This window comes from Microtus pennsylvanicus, chromosome 3 (genome assembly GCF_037038515.1).
Source record: "Microtus pennsylvanicus isolate mMicPen1 chromosome 3, mMicPen1.hap1, whole genome shotgun sequence".
NCBI lineage: Eukaryota > Metazoa > Chordata > Mammalia > Rodentia > Cricetidae > Microtus > Microtus pennsylvanicus.
The window spans coordinates 74,392,953-74,407,978 of record NC_134581.1 but is presented as its reverse complement, the minus strand read 5'-3'; positions in this window follow the sequence as shown (position 1 = coordinate 74,407,978).

Genomic DNA, 15,026 nt, shown 5'->3' with positions numbered 1-15,026 from the left:
TCTAGTTTCTTGAGTTCTTTATATATTTTGGAGATCAGACCTCTGTCAGTTGTGGGGTTGGTGAAGATCTCCCAGTCAGTGGGTTGCCTTTTTGTCTTAGTGACAGTGTCCTTTGCTTTACAGAAGCTTCTCAGTCTCAGGAGGTCCCATTTGTTCAATGATGCCCTTAGTGTCTGTGCTGCTGGGGTTATACGTAGGAAGTGGTCTCCTGTGCCCATGTTATGTGTGTACTTGTACTGCATAATTCCTAGTGCCCTGGGAGGTCAGAGGAGGCCCTGGAACTGGAGTTATGGATGGTTGTAAGCCACCATGTAGGTGCTGGGAACTGAACTCACAAAGAGCACCTATCTTAACTATTTATCTCCAAGTCTCTTGTTTGTGTTTTATGAAGTTGGTGTTTTCACCAACAGCCCAGGCTGCCCTTGAACTTGAGATCCTTCTGCCTCAGCCCTGAGTGCTAGGATTATAGGTATGCCTTGCTGGCTAGTATCTTGTTCATTGGTTTATGGAAACTAAATATATTTGGGGTTGCTACTAAACACGGATAATTTACTCTGTGAGGAAGCACACACTTTTTGAAATTATTTAACACATGCTCATGAAATTGTGGTATATGGCAGTTCAAAAATGGCCACTTTCTTAGTTTTCAATAGGGCTTAGATGTACTTGTCCTGAGGTTTATGCGGTAGAAGCTTGGTCCCCAGTACGGCAGCATGGACATGGTAGAGAGTTAAGGAGTAGGACCTAGGCTGGATGTGGTGACATATGTTTGTAATCTCAGAACTCAGAAGGTGGAGGCAGGAGGATTGCTATGAGTTTGAGGCTAGCCTGTCTGCATAGGTTACATTGTGAGATCCTTGTCTAAAAACAGGAAGAGTCAAAGTGGGATCCAACTCAAGGAAATGAAATCATAGGCTGCCGTCACTGAAAAGGCCTACGTGCTGTGCTTGAGGACTGAGTTGGTTTTGGTAAGGTCAAGTTGCTTTATGAAGAGTAAGCCTGGCCCCATCCTCCTCTCTGACGTCCTGTGTTACCTTCTGCTCTCTGCCTTAGGGATTCCGTCTCCCGTGACACCTCACTAGAGGCAGAACAGAGATCTATCCAGACTTGAGCTTTCAGCCGCTGGAACTAGGAGCTAGATAAACCTCTTCTCTTCATAAAACATAGAACCTCAGATATTTTGTTATAGCAAAGACATCCATTAAACTAAATTAATTCTAATCAATGTTAATAGCCAAGATTCAAGGAAAAAGAGAAGGGACAGAATGAGTGTTCAAAGAAATATCACAGAGTTGTAGAAGTTCGTGGAAGAATCTTGAGAAAGGAATTTACACATGTCAAAGCTGACTGAAATGACAAGGGAATTAGTGATAAGTTGTTCTAAAAATTGAGCATTAATATCAAAAGAATGCTACCATAAAACTGGAATGTGGTCTATGCTATAAAATGGCAAGATTTTCTTGGGAGTGTTGATTTGTTCTCAAAAAGAAATAGTGGTATTTTGTCTTTTAGGTAGCACGTCTAGGAAAGAAAGATAATTGTTTCTTGTGCTTTGCATTTTTATTAGCTCTTTGATTGCTTAAGAAAAACGAGTCTTCTCACTGATAAGAGTTGAGATCTGTCTATTGCTATGCTACTTTTCCTGCATTTGCTCTGAAAGTCTTTGTCTCTTTGGCTTGGTTTCATAGCAACTCTGTGATCCTTTTTTTGAGTGTTGAAAATGCTTAAGAAAAATTTTCTGGTACTGGAGAGACATCTCAGTGGTTAAGAGAGCTTGCTGCTCTTCCAGAGGACCTGAGTTTGGTTTCCACTCCCATATCAGGTGGCTCACAACTGCCTGTAACTCCAGCTCCAGGGGGTCCGGTGTCAATACTCTGACTTCTGTGGGTGCCCCTATCCATACATGGCGTGCACACCCGCACCCACACCCCATCTTTAGGAATGTCTGATTTGTAAATTCTGTTCTGTCACAGTTTTGTATATGCACATAATGTATTCTGCTCCTTTTCCCCACGCCTCTCATTTCCCTCACCTCTCTACCAGCCCTCATTCCCCACAAACTTCTTGCCCCGATTTACTAATTTTTGGTTTCGTTTAGTGTCCACTACATTAATCCAGGACAATCTGTGTGGTCTTGAATTTGGACTAACACCAGAGCCTGGTAGGGTCACCAGTGGGTATACAATCGAATATGATGCTTTCCCCTCTCTCAGAACCTGTTGGCCACCACTAGGTCTTTAGCATATGACAGGTTCTGTGAGTCCACTCCACACCCTACTTTCTTTTGTTTCTTTTATTAAGGTTGTGTGTGTGTGTATTTCTACATGCATATGCACAGAAGTGGGTGTTGTATTCCTTCTAGCTGGAGTTACTTGTAGGATTCCCCCCTTGTTACGTGGGTGCTGATATCTGAACAATGTCTGCATGATTGTCCAACCAGCACACTTAGCTACTGAGTCATATCCCCAGCTCTTCTCTTTGTGTGTGTTAGGGATGGAACCCATGGCCTTGGTCATGCTGATGAAGTAGTTACCTGTTGAGCTATATCTCCATTCCTACTCCCTGGTTTTAAGATTTTAAATTATTAGTATTATTTTCTACCTTTGTACTGGAGTAGATGGTGTATTCTATTTTCCACAACTTAAACTCCGCCCCCCCCCTCACGAATCCCTAAGAACAAAAAGTGTTCTGTCATTGAAGTCCTATGGGTTGAATCTGGAAAGCTTGCATAAGTTTCAATGAACCAAGAGATAAGTCTCATGCCTGATGTGTGGACCACACAGAGACATTACCCCACTACCCAGTTCCATAGCCAGACACTCAAACTGTAAATCAGGAGGAGAAACTGTCAGCTTCCTGCCAAGGAGGCTTTTCCCTAAGATATTGGAACTTGGGGTTAGGGAAACCTGCCTCCCAGTCTCTCTTGCATGTGTTTGCTCCTTCCTACATCAAAACGGTGCTGTAGTTAGACTTTCATAATCAGTAGCTTTTAGGAGACAAAGTGAAATACTGAGGATGCAACTTCCAGTCAGATTCTACTAGCGGTCCCTTGTAATAGCCCCAGACTGCTCTCTCTGCCTGCATTATTTGAACCTAGCCGTGCATGGCATCTGAGGTAACCTGCTGTTTGAATGGAGAGAACACCTGGAAGCTGCTGGCAGTTCTTGTTGCACAGAGATAAATGCACCAGATGAACTGGAGATGTAGCTCGGCTGGTAAGGGTACTTGCCTGGCATGGCTGAGGTCCTGGGTTTGGTCCCCAGGACTGCATAAAACTGGGCGTGGTGGTGCATGTCTGTATTCCCAGCAGGAGGGTCAGAAGTTTAAGGTCATCCTCAGCTACATATCCCTAGATACAATACATAAGACCCATTTTAAAATATAAATAAACAAAAATAAAAATAAGAAGAAAACAAAAAATCAAACAAAACCCCTTCAGATATTCTAGAGACTAGGTTGCAAAATCTAGCATCTACTTGGGCAAGTGGGTAAACTCCTCACCCAACTTATTCTTTGATCTATTTGATTTGAGGGGGGTTTGATTCCAAGACACCCTGGGTACGCGGCAAATGCCAATCTCTTGGTATTTTCCTCCTGACACTCATGAGAATATTATCTCTGGAGTGCTGCGTTCTCTCAACAGTTTTAAATGTCTGTATGCAGCCATCTGTCAAATGTCAAATGGTCACTCTTTGTCTGGATTGACAAAAACTCAAACAAATGTCTGATCAGAAAGACCCCACAGCCTGTGATTGACGTGTTGAGAGCAGAAATTCAAAACAAAGCTGAAGTGTCCATGTCTGAAGTTTTAGTCTCTTGGGCAAGAGCCAGATCACGAGAGAGGACCTGATATGTAAGATCTCTAGGAGGCTATTGACTGGGCTGGGCTTCTCCACCAGACCCAACCCACCAGGCCGAAACAGAGACCCTGTGCTGAAGTTCTAGCCAAAGTGCTGAAATTAAATTGATTATCCTATTCCAAACAAACTAGGAAAGCAATAGGGAACAGCCAAAGCCACAAACAAGCTACCTTTGAGTGGCATGCTGAGGTTCCTCTCTTTGTCTGATTCTAGAATTTCAAATAAGGTCAACACAGACCTTTTATGTGGTGGTATTGTCTCCCACCCCCCAAGCCCCAATCCCCCCAACCGGCCTCCCTCCACCACCTCCTTTTCAGGCTCACTATGCTATTCCAGCTGCCGTGCAGTTTGGGCACCTGCCTGTCTCTGCCTCTTGGGCGCTGGGATTGGAGGCATGCACCCGCACTCCCACCTGCAATGCCGTCTTTTGAGAAAGGGTGAGGATAGCTGGACCCATGGCAGGTGTATACTGGTTTCTTTGGAGACCGCTTTGCTCTTTTCCAAAGGGTTTGTATCCTTCGATCTCCCACCAGCAGTGCCCCAGGAATTCTTTGCCAACACTCCCATTCAGCATCCTCCTGGTTGGTGTTTTTGTGTTAGTCATTATGCTAGATAGAGAGGGGTATTGCCAAAGCTTTAGGGCAAAAGCCCCAAGCATCTCGAAGGACTAGACTCAGCCGCCCATCTCCGTGGAGCAACTAGAGATGAGCAGTGATGGAGGAACAACGATTTAATCAACTGGCTCACACTGCGAGACAGAGAAAGGGTTTCAGATACTTCATCTTCTGACAATGCCAAGCTTTCACTAAAGCTAAAGCTGCTTTGTGCTCCCAAGGAATCAATTTCTTTCTATCGGAAGTTACTAAATGCCTTCGGTGTTCTATGGTGAGATATGGTAGTATCTCATTATAGTTTTAATTACATTTCAGTAATGAGCATCTTATCATGTGCTTGCTTGCCACTCACATATCTCTTTCATGTGGTGTCTTCAAATCTGCTCATTTGGAAAGCCAGGTGCCATGTGCCTTAGGAGGCTGAGACAGGAGGATCATGGGTAAAGGAGGGCCTGGTTTCACAGAGAGTTCCAGTATTGTCTTGACTACAAAGTGATACTCTGTCTCAAAACACAAATAAACAAACTAACCCAGACAAACAAACAAACAAAAACCCAAAAGACAAAAAAAGAACAAACAACAGCAAATTAAGCAAAATAAGCCCTTTTGCTTTTTTTTGAAAATAAACTGTTGTTTATCATGCTTTTAAAGCGCTATAACTTAACCTGAATTAAGTCTTGACAATTTTCCTCTGTGATTTTTCTCCTTATTCATTGCTTTTTCTTTGAAGATGTATTTTAAATTATTTTGTTATATTACTTCATTAATCTTACTTTATTAATTTTTTTCCTTAGGGTGGAGTTACAGGTGGTTGTGAGCCCCCTGATATGGGTATTAGGAACTGAGTTTGGGTCTTCTGGGATTTTTTTCTCCCTGCTTTCTTCAATGGCTTATTGATCATTTGATTAATCTCAGGAGGCTATTGATTAATCTGCATGTATTTGCACAGTTTATGTATTTTTTCTTGTTAGTTCTTTCTACCTTTATTTCATTTTAATCTGACAAGATACAATAAGTGATTTTGATTTTTGTGTGTGTGTGTTTGTTAAGATTTGCTTTTTAGCCTAAAATGTGGTCTATTTTAGCGAATGTTCCATGCATTTCTAGTAAGATTATAACATTCTCGGGCTTCTTATTGATTTTGTGTATATAAACGAGTTATTTATTAATGAGAATGAGATATTGAAGTAATTCTTATATTGCATCTGGACCTATCTGTCTACTTATAACCAATGGTGTTTGTTTTATGAATTTGGGTGCACTGGCACTTGGTGCATACGTCTTTATGACGGTTGAATCTTACCGATGCATAGTTCCTTACCTTTTGGATGACCTTTCTGCTCCCTGCCGCCCACCATGTACTGCTGGATCTAATGTAGCATCTTCTGTTTCTGCATACTTTTCAGCTGTTTAATTTCTTTCCTGGCGGCTTACAATGCTCTTGCAGTCTTTTTCTTTGAAACAGAGTCTGTCCTTCATTGTATCGCACGGAGGCAGCTTCTAGTCCACTAGCATACCCCAGAGGCTTCAAAAGTGTTTCTAAAGAACAAAAGGTTTGGTTCTGACGACGTTCCACTTATTAATTTGTTCTGTAGATTGTATTTTTGGTGTCATAGCCAAGAAATCTTTACCCATTTTCAGGTCACAAGATTGCTACTGTTTTCTTCTAGGTGTTTTATTGGGTTTGGTTTTGCATTTATGACTATGATTTACTCTAAGTTATTTTTGTACTTGTTTGGATGTGTGGATCAAAGTTAAATTTTTTGAGTATGGACATCCAACTGTTCGAGCACTATTTGTTGAAAATTCTATCCTTTCTCTATGGAATTGCTTTTACACCTTTGCGAATGTGGGGGAGAAAACAGCAATATCTTTTTCTCACTCATTGTTAGGTTCACAGCTGTGGCACCTATATTAAAAGACAGATTAACAAGGGAAAAACATGGAGACTTTCTTTTTATAGCTGGATATGTCACATGCCACGGGAGCCTTCCAAGATGAAAACTATATGACAAAGAAACGAAATACGGTTTTATTTTGTTTTTAACTGAATTTCAAACATTTATTTATTTTTGTAGTGCTAGGGTTTGAACTTGTATACTCTGGCAAGCACATTAGCACTGAGGCCAAACTTGTACATTTTTGTGCTTCTGTCTGTGAGGCTGGTCTGTGCACAGAAGTGTACAGTGTGGACAAAGAGGATCTGATAAACATAACCAAGTAGGGGACCCAGCAAGGCTGGTTTTTCTCCATGTTCTTCCTTGTGTCCTTGTGTCTTCAGAAAGCAGGAGATGTTTTTTCTCCATCATAGTGCAGTATATTTCTTCATTATAGGAATGAAAGTCCCGTGTTCCATTGGAACCTCCAGTTCACCCCTGCATGATCTAGAAAAGCCCATTCCCCTCTGTCTCTCTCTCTGTCTCTCTCTCTCCAAACCCTGCCCCCTCAGAGAATCTCCAAAAAGAAAAGGCACCAAAATGCCCAGTTCTGCATTCTTGGTGACTTTGCATTTTCCTCCTCTGCTGCTACCAGCAGCCCAAGCCTAAGCATTCAGCATTTGAACTTATTTGGGCAGAAACCCAGCCTGTGACAGACACTTCATCACCCCTTGCCTACAACATATATAATGTCCCTGCTAAAGTTCAGGTGCGTGGCTTCTCCAGCCTTATCTCTGGGACTGGGGAACCCACCCTGGAGTTGCTTTGCTCAAATAAAACTGTTCTACTTTTTCAGTTCAGCTTGGACTGGTTTACTGTTCTGGCAGAGAAATCCATGGTTGGGGGGACACAAAGCCTACTAGCCTGCAGAGATCATAAACACAGACCAGATTTTAATATACCTAGGTTAAGTGTGTCCATTATACCTCAATAAGCTTATAGATGATGCTCTTTGTACTTTTTAAGACTAAATTATCAGTCAAGTGGTGGTGGCACATGCTTTTAATCACAACACTAGGGACACAGAGACAGATGGATTTCTGTGAGTTTGAGGCCAGCGTGGTCTGCAGAGAGAGTTCCAGGACAGCCAGGACTATGCAGAAAAACTGTGTCTTCAAAAACAGAGAGAGAGAGAGAGAGAGAGAGAGCGCCTCATGATCACAGGTGGGCATGATTAGGCCTTGGAGTAGGAGAGAGAGAACATGATACTACAGGTAACAAGAGAGGCTTCCCTCAAGTCCACGGAGGAGCTGTGCTTAGAGACAGCTGCTATCTCTAGGAAGAGTCAGATACCTCGATTCCAGAAGAAAAAAAAGGAGCACTTCTGACTATTAAAGGTTTTCAGGGCAACCTTTGTACCACATGATCTGGCCTGACCTGTGTTAGAATTCTTAAGGCAGCTGCAGAGGAAGAAGGGAAGAGAGAGAGGCTTGGTCCGACCTTAGCTGGGGCCATGGTTATTCATGGAAAGGGGGCATATTGCCATCCACGTATATGAATGAACAAAAAGACTACAGACAAAATGGCCCTAGATGTTTTATAGGGGTGGAAAGGACTACCACACAGGCGCGTTCCCTCCTGCAGACCCTCCCAGAACTGCTTTGCCTGGCTGCAAGGGAAGCTGGGAAGTGTAGTCTTTTAGCAGGAAGCTATCAACTTGCCCTGAGCACCTAGAGTCACACAGGCAGGACCATAAATTTATCTTACAAGGTGTGTGTGGTGGGGTGGTGCACGAACATGGTACAGCATGCTTTCTTATCAACTCTGTCTGCAAAAGGGAGAGCTGCAAGAGAGCCTGGTGTGTCTGGGAGAGGTAGAGGCAACTAGAGGGTCCGGGATGTAGCAATGACAGGGGCCATTAGTTTTCTATGTAGGGGAGCCAGACTTGACTGGTGTGTGGCTCATGGAACATGACAGTAGTCAGGCTGCCTTTTGAACCTCAGTCAGCAGTAGGTCTGAGTGTATTTCTGGCACCTTCTCCTCTTAGGGCCTGGGGTCTCTAACAGTAGGTCAGAGCCATCTCAACCTCTGCTAGCTCAAATGCCAAAGTGCTTAGTTTGGTATAGTGTTTTAAATCTCATCAGTGTGTGTGTGTGTGTGTGTGTGTGTGTGTGTGTGTGTGTGTAGTGTTTCAAATTTTTAAATGTATTGATTCAGTCAACAACCCCACACCTATGAACATACAAGCAACCTAATTAAACTCAGCGGGTTAAAAAAACAAAAGACATGAAAGTAGGAGGGGTATGTTGTGAGGAAAGATTCCTTAGGGAGTGTGAAAAGGAAACGAGAGGAGAACTGGGGGGTAAATATAATCAAATATATTATATATTATATTATATATAAAACATTAAAGGAGAAATAAAAATATTGTTTAAAAATGTATTATTTCAAGTGTAAATGATTTTCTGAAAGTCTCATGTTGTAGACGTTCTAAGATTTTTTTTTAAAGTTTCAGTCAACAAATGATTATAAATAAGCATAATAAAGTTACCTGTCAACTCTTTGTGTCAATATTTATGAACTCACAATTGTTTGCTTTTATTAGTACCTTGGCTAAAATGAGTCCAGAACACCACAGTCAGCTGAGCCTTGGGGGAGACTTACCTCAGCATTTTATAAATGCTGCCCAGTAAAGTTTTGATATTAAACCTCCAGCCCTTTCCATCTCTTTAACCCTCTCTCTTCTCCACCTCACAATTTGAGCCACAACTGGGCTTTCTCCATGCGCTGCCCCAAGGGCAGGGACCATGCAGAGAGAACAAAGGGTCCCTTTCTTGCCTTCTGAGCCCTTAAGTAGCCTTTTGTAAATCTATTGTAGAGGCGCTGGTATTGAGAGCCACAGATTTCAATTCTAAGGGCAAGGTGCTTGAGAGAAAAAAGGGTATTTTTGAATTTCAAAAGCATGGCTTTAAATATCAAAAGCCAAAGCCAGAGGGCTCAGAGCACAGATTTTATATTGTAAACCCGGCTGTGCAGTAGACAGGCTCTCTCGGTCCCCAAATAGATAAGCTATCTGCCCAAAGAGAAGAGTGATGTAGGGGAGAGAATGGAACTTGATTCCAGTTTTAACTGGTGAGTCCTTGGGGAGGGGATGGAGGCACCGTGCCACTAGGCTGCAGCTGTGGCTTGATGGAAATCCAGTCAGATTTGGTGCAAGGGGGTCCTTAATGAGAAGGGCTGTTGGCTGACTGCTACCCAGAGTGCAGGCCTGTCCCCCAGGTCCATACCTCACTGGTAGCATGAAGACAATTTAAAGTATGAAGGCCTGAAGCATCTCCGGCGGCTTCTCGGCATCCTCAGTCCATAATAGGTGGCGGGAAGAGGTCACAATTCCCGCATCTATCACTGCCAAGAAGGACTTGGCTGTGAGTGCTGGTCGCCTGTAAGTGGTGTTTGTACTGAGACGGGAAGAATGCGGGGTCTGATAAGAAAGGGAGAACATCGCCTGTTTCTCCTACTGTAAGGCTTCTGGAGACTGTGCTGATGATGGACAGGGACTAGAAGCAGGTGAGGCAGTTTGAGCAACAGGGCCCCGGGAAACAGTTCCAACTCTTGTCCCTGGGCAGAAGCTGGCAATACCCTTGGTTCTGTCTTTCTGAAGACCAGAAATGCCAGAAGTTCCAGAGTGTTCTGGTTCCTGACCTTGGTGTTTGTTACATTTCTCCGCGCTTGTCCACAGCTGTCTTGGAGGCTGTTTGAGGAGGTGTGATTGAAGCTTGCCCACCGCGATTCATGAGGGCCAACTGAGTAGACCAGTTCACCTGTATGCCTTAACCCAGCAAAGCCTATTAGCCTTTCGTCAACAGGATCCCAGTGGATTTAGAAAAGAGTTTTGACATCAAATCAAATGGAACTGTGGTTATTACCTGTGGCAGCGTGTAACCAAAACAGGAACCACATTGTTGTCCAGAAGCCACATTGTTATACACCCACCCTTTCGCCTTGTTAAACTCCTGAACCGGTGATATATGACTGACCTCTTGCCTTACAAAAATGTGTCTTCCCAGGTACCTTGATGACCCCTCTTCCACATGTATTCCTGCACTATTTACCCCACAGGCAGCCTTGAGCCCTGGGTCCCCCACTCTTCTGTCCAGGTGCTAACAGCCAATTATCTCAACAGCTGTTTGCTGTTAACCCTAACCCTTCCCCACAAAAGGAAACTCAAAAACCAATGAGGGGCTGCTCTCCGAAATCCCGACTCTGGGAGGGGCAGCTGCCTGGCCAATTCTAAACATTGCTTGTTTCAGTCACAGAGTTGTGGAATTTTTTCTCAGGTCTAACAGTGATTTGAGTAAGAATGGCTCCCATGGGCTCATAGATTTGAATGCTTGGTCGCCAGGGAGTGGCACTATTTGAAAGGATTGGGAGGTGTGGCCTTGTTGAGGTAGGTGTGGCCTTGTTGGAGGAAGTGTGCCACTGGGGTTGGGCTTTGAGGTTTCAGAAGCCCAGGCTAGGTCAGAGGCTCTTGTTCTTCCTGCTGCCTTCAGATCCCGATAGAGAACTTTCAGCTCCTACGTCTGCTTACATGTTGCCACAGTCCCTGTCATGAAGATAATGGACTGAACCTCTGAAAGTGTAAGCAAGGCCCAGTTAAATGATTTCTCTTCATGAGAGTTGCCTTGGTCATCATGTTTTGCACAGCAATAGAATGCTAAGACATTACCAAACACCCTACATTTGAGAGGGAAGGTTGCTTTTGTGACTTAACTTGCTAGTAAAGTGTTCTCTTGGTGATTTCTATTGCTGTGCTAAGACAACATGGCCAAGGCAACTGACAGAAGAAAGAGTTTATTGGAGGCTACATTTCAGAGGGGGAGTCCATGCCCAGCATGGCAGGGAGCATGGCAGCAGGCAGACAGGCATGGAGCTGGAGCAGTAGCGAGAGCTTACATGTTGAGACAACAACTAGGAGGCAGAGAGAGAGAGAGAGAGAGAGAGAGAGAGAGAGAGAGAGAGAGAGAGAGAGAGAGCTAACTGGGAATGTTGTTGTGGGTTTTGGAAACCTCAAATCCCATCCTCAGTGACTGTCTCTTTCAACACGGCCACACCTCCTAATCTTTTCTGAGCAGTACTACCAACTGGGTCCAGTCATGCAAATACATGAGGCTATGGGGACCATTTTCATTCAGACCCATCACAGACATCTTTAGCTTCTTCATAGACCGGATCCTTGTGGTAGCAGAGCGTGGTCTGGGAGATGTCAAAGTCCTTATGGCCCTGTCCATGGATCATATCTGTGTATCCTGTAGCTCTCATTGTTTCCTGTTTGAGCTTTGAACTTTGTAGATTAAAAAAAAACTGAGGAAATGACTTTTATGTTTTCTAATTGCTGTATAACAAGTTAGTACAAGCTTAATGGAGTAAGCAATACCCACTTCCTTCCTCTAGCTTCATGGACCAGGAGGCAGGGTATCTGCTCTGTTCGGACACTGAGGAGTCTGTGAGGTGCGTTCACAGTTGGAGCCCAGAGAGTTCTCTTCTGAGCTGTTGAGCAAATTCAGCTCTTGTGGTAGTAGAACTGACAAGCCCATTTTCTTGTTGGCAGTCTCCCGTATGTCTGCTCCCCGGAAGGGAGTTTTATGTGGTGTTAGCAAGCGAAGGTGCTGGCCTCTCACAGATCAAAGGCTGGTATCGTGAAGACTGGAGTGGGTAGGGAGGAATCAAACTCATTCAAGCAAAGGTAGGCATCTCGAGAAAACAGGGGGCTGTTGGCTTCCAAGTTCCCGGTTGGAGAACTCATGGTACAGAGAACTTTTTACAGGGCAGGAAAGGGGGTTGCAGTGGGACGATGGTCAGGAGGGCTTGTGTGAGAGGAGGGTCTTTGTCATCCAGGGTATCTCTATTGTGTCTCTCAGAACAAAGCATCACAGGCAACCTCAACTTCTCGGGAAGAGTCTCTCATTTCTTCCCTTCCCTTCTCTTCTCTTTTCTTCCTTTCCCTTCTTTCTGTGTAGATGTGTATATGTATGTTTGTGTGTATGTGTGTCCCTCCCTTCCTTCCCTTCATTTATTTTCTGCATATATGTGTGTATGTGTATGTTTGTGTGTATGTGTGTCCAGGTGTGCAGGTACATGTCTGCTCATGTGTATAGAAGCTGAAGTCAGATGTCATCCTCAATTCATTCTCCACCTCAGTTTTTGAGACAAGGTTTTGCACTGAACTTGGAGCTCACTGATTGGCTAGACTGGCTGTCCAGTGAGCTCCAGGGATCCTGTTGGCACCTCCCTGGGCTTGGATTGGAGCTGTGTACCACTCCACCCAACTTGTATGTTGGTGTGAAGAACCTGAACTCGGGCCTCATGTCTGCATGGCAAACACTTTACTGACTGGACCGTTTCCCAGCTCCCACCCCCATGTTCCTTGAAACGGACCCTTTGCTTTTTTCCTAGTTAAACCTCACAGCAGTTTACATACTTTTCATCAATTGATGCCCAGGATTGAAGGCAATGACATTTACTGTTTAGGTGGGGCTTTTCTTTAAAGTGTAGATGCTGAGCAAAAGGGAAAGGATGGGGATGGTAAGGGGATGCCGTCTTATAAAAAAAATGCTTGTCAAGGACTATCCCCAAATCCATGATTCAATACCCATGTAGGAATGACTCTCCGCTCATATTTAAGGTCTGGTCCCATAGTTCCAGTAGAGGGCTGCATAGGGTATGGGCAGCAGGAGGTAGAATTGTGGGGATTAGAACTCTACCTGTCAAGGACATTGGGCTACAGAGTATTTCCAGCAAGGACTAAGAATGTAATCACAGACAAAGAAAGCCTGCACTTGCTGAGTAAATCATAAACAGTGGGAAACAATAATAAACTGTTATGATTGCATCCCATGAGTTACTCTTGTTCAGTGATGTAATTACATTCACCATGACTATGTGCGCTTGGGCTTGGTTTTTTATGAGATTGCTGGATCTGGTAAACCCCAGGAACCCAATGATCCTGCACAAGCAGTGGGAGCTTTGGTATTCACTTTGGGTTGACGTGATCACCAATCTTAACAGTTATCTTGATTGAATGAACACAGCTAGGAAGTTAGTGATGGGTATCTCTGTGTGTGCCTGTGAGGTTGTTTTCCGACAATTAGACCATGGGGACTCTGAAGTAAACAATGGATTCATCCCTTGATGGATTCATAATTTGGTAGTGCTATTGGGAGGTGGGGCCGAGTTAGAGGAAGTATATCAGTTAAAAGTGTGTCTTAAGGGACTGTGTCTCTCCCAGGCCTTTCCACCTCTTTCTGGCTGTCACATTATAAATCTCTCCCTCCTTGTCACAGTGGACTGGACCTTCTGAAACCAGGAGTAAAAGTCAATCTTCCTAATGTTGCTTTTCTCAAACATTTAGCCCAGCAACACTAAAGCTTGATGAATAGAGTTGGACTTTGGGGAACTCATTTTGGTAAAGAGAATGGATAACTTTTCTTAAATTACAATCTGTTTGTACCTGGAGTATATCTCACCTGCAAGCCTTAAAACCACCTATCTCTAAGTCATGTTTTGTATGTCTTGTTTTTCTCCCAGCAGGTATAGCAGCTGGACTTTGGAGAGCAATCACCAGCCCTTCTAGATATGCAGATTGATTTCTGGGTCCTCTGGCACATGGCTCTGCCAAGGTGATGCACAATTTAACAACACGTGTAACAGAACCTCTGTCCTACATCTTGGCTGCTGGTTCTATATCTATCTCTTCATGGCTGTGGTTTCAAATCTCTGGAAAACAGGAAGGTAGAGGCCAAGTGATTTCCAAAGGTTCTTCAGATTCTTCCTGTTGTCCCTGTTACCAAAGGACATCTTAGATTTCATACCCACCCTCCCACATCTGGAAGACCATTCTAGAGAGAACTTGTCCTGAGACAGATCAACATGTGGCCCTATCACAGGCAGATGGATTCGAATGTTTCTGAGGCCTCAGTTTCTAATCCTATCCTGTGTTTCACCATCATCCACCACTGGGGTGGTTTCCTACACATTTGTGGTGCGTGTTAGCATTTCACCACTTGTAACATTAAGGGCCAGCTTATTGGGGTTTCTGTTCTGCCCGGTACCCCACAGCCATCAAGTCCCAAAGAAAATCACACAGAGATCTCCATAAGTTATAAAACTGATTGGCCCATTAGCTCAGACTACTTCTTAGCTCTTGTAGCTTATATTAACCCATTATTCTTATCTATGTTAGCCACATGGATCAGTACCTTTTCCAGATGGGCAGATCACATGGTGCTTCTTCAGTGGTCTGGGCAGGAGTGTGAGAAATGGGCTTCCTCTTTTTCAGCACTCTCCTGTTTTCATGGCCCCGCCTCTACTTCATGTCTTGTTGACACACCTATACTCCCTGCCTGGCCAATCAGCGTTTTATTAAAATACGTGATTGAGAGAATGCAGATAATTCTCCTGCACTACTTCCCCCTCTTTTTTTTTTAAACAAAGGAAAATATCCATAGTCCATTTTTTGGGAATGTGAGCATAGTTTTCCAGGCCACTTCTGGTTTGTTGGGGGTGCTGATAATCTTATGGGGACCTAAAGAAAATTTAGAGTTATAATCAAGTCCTAATTGGAGTATCCTGTGAGTCTTGATCATCTCAGGCAGCAGTCTTGAATTTGTTCTGGATGT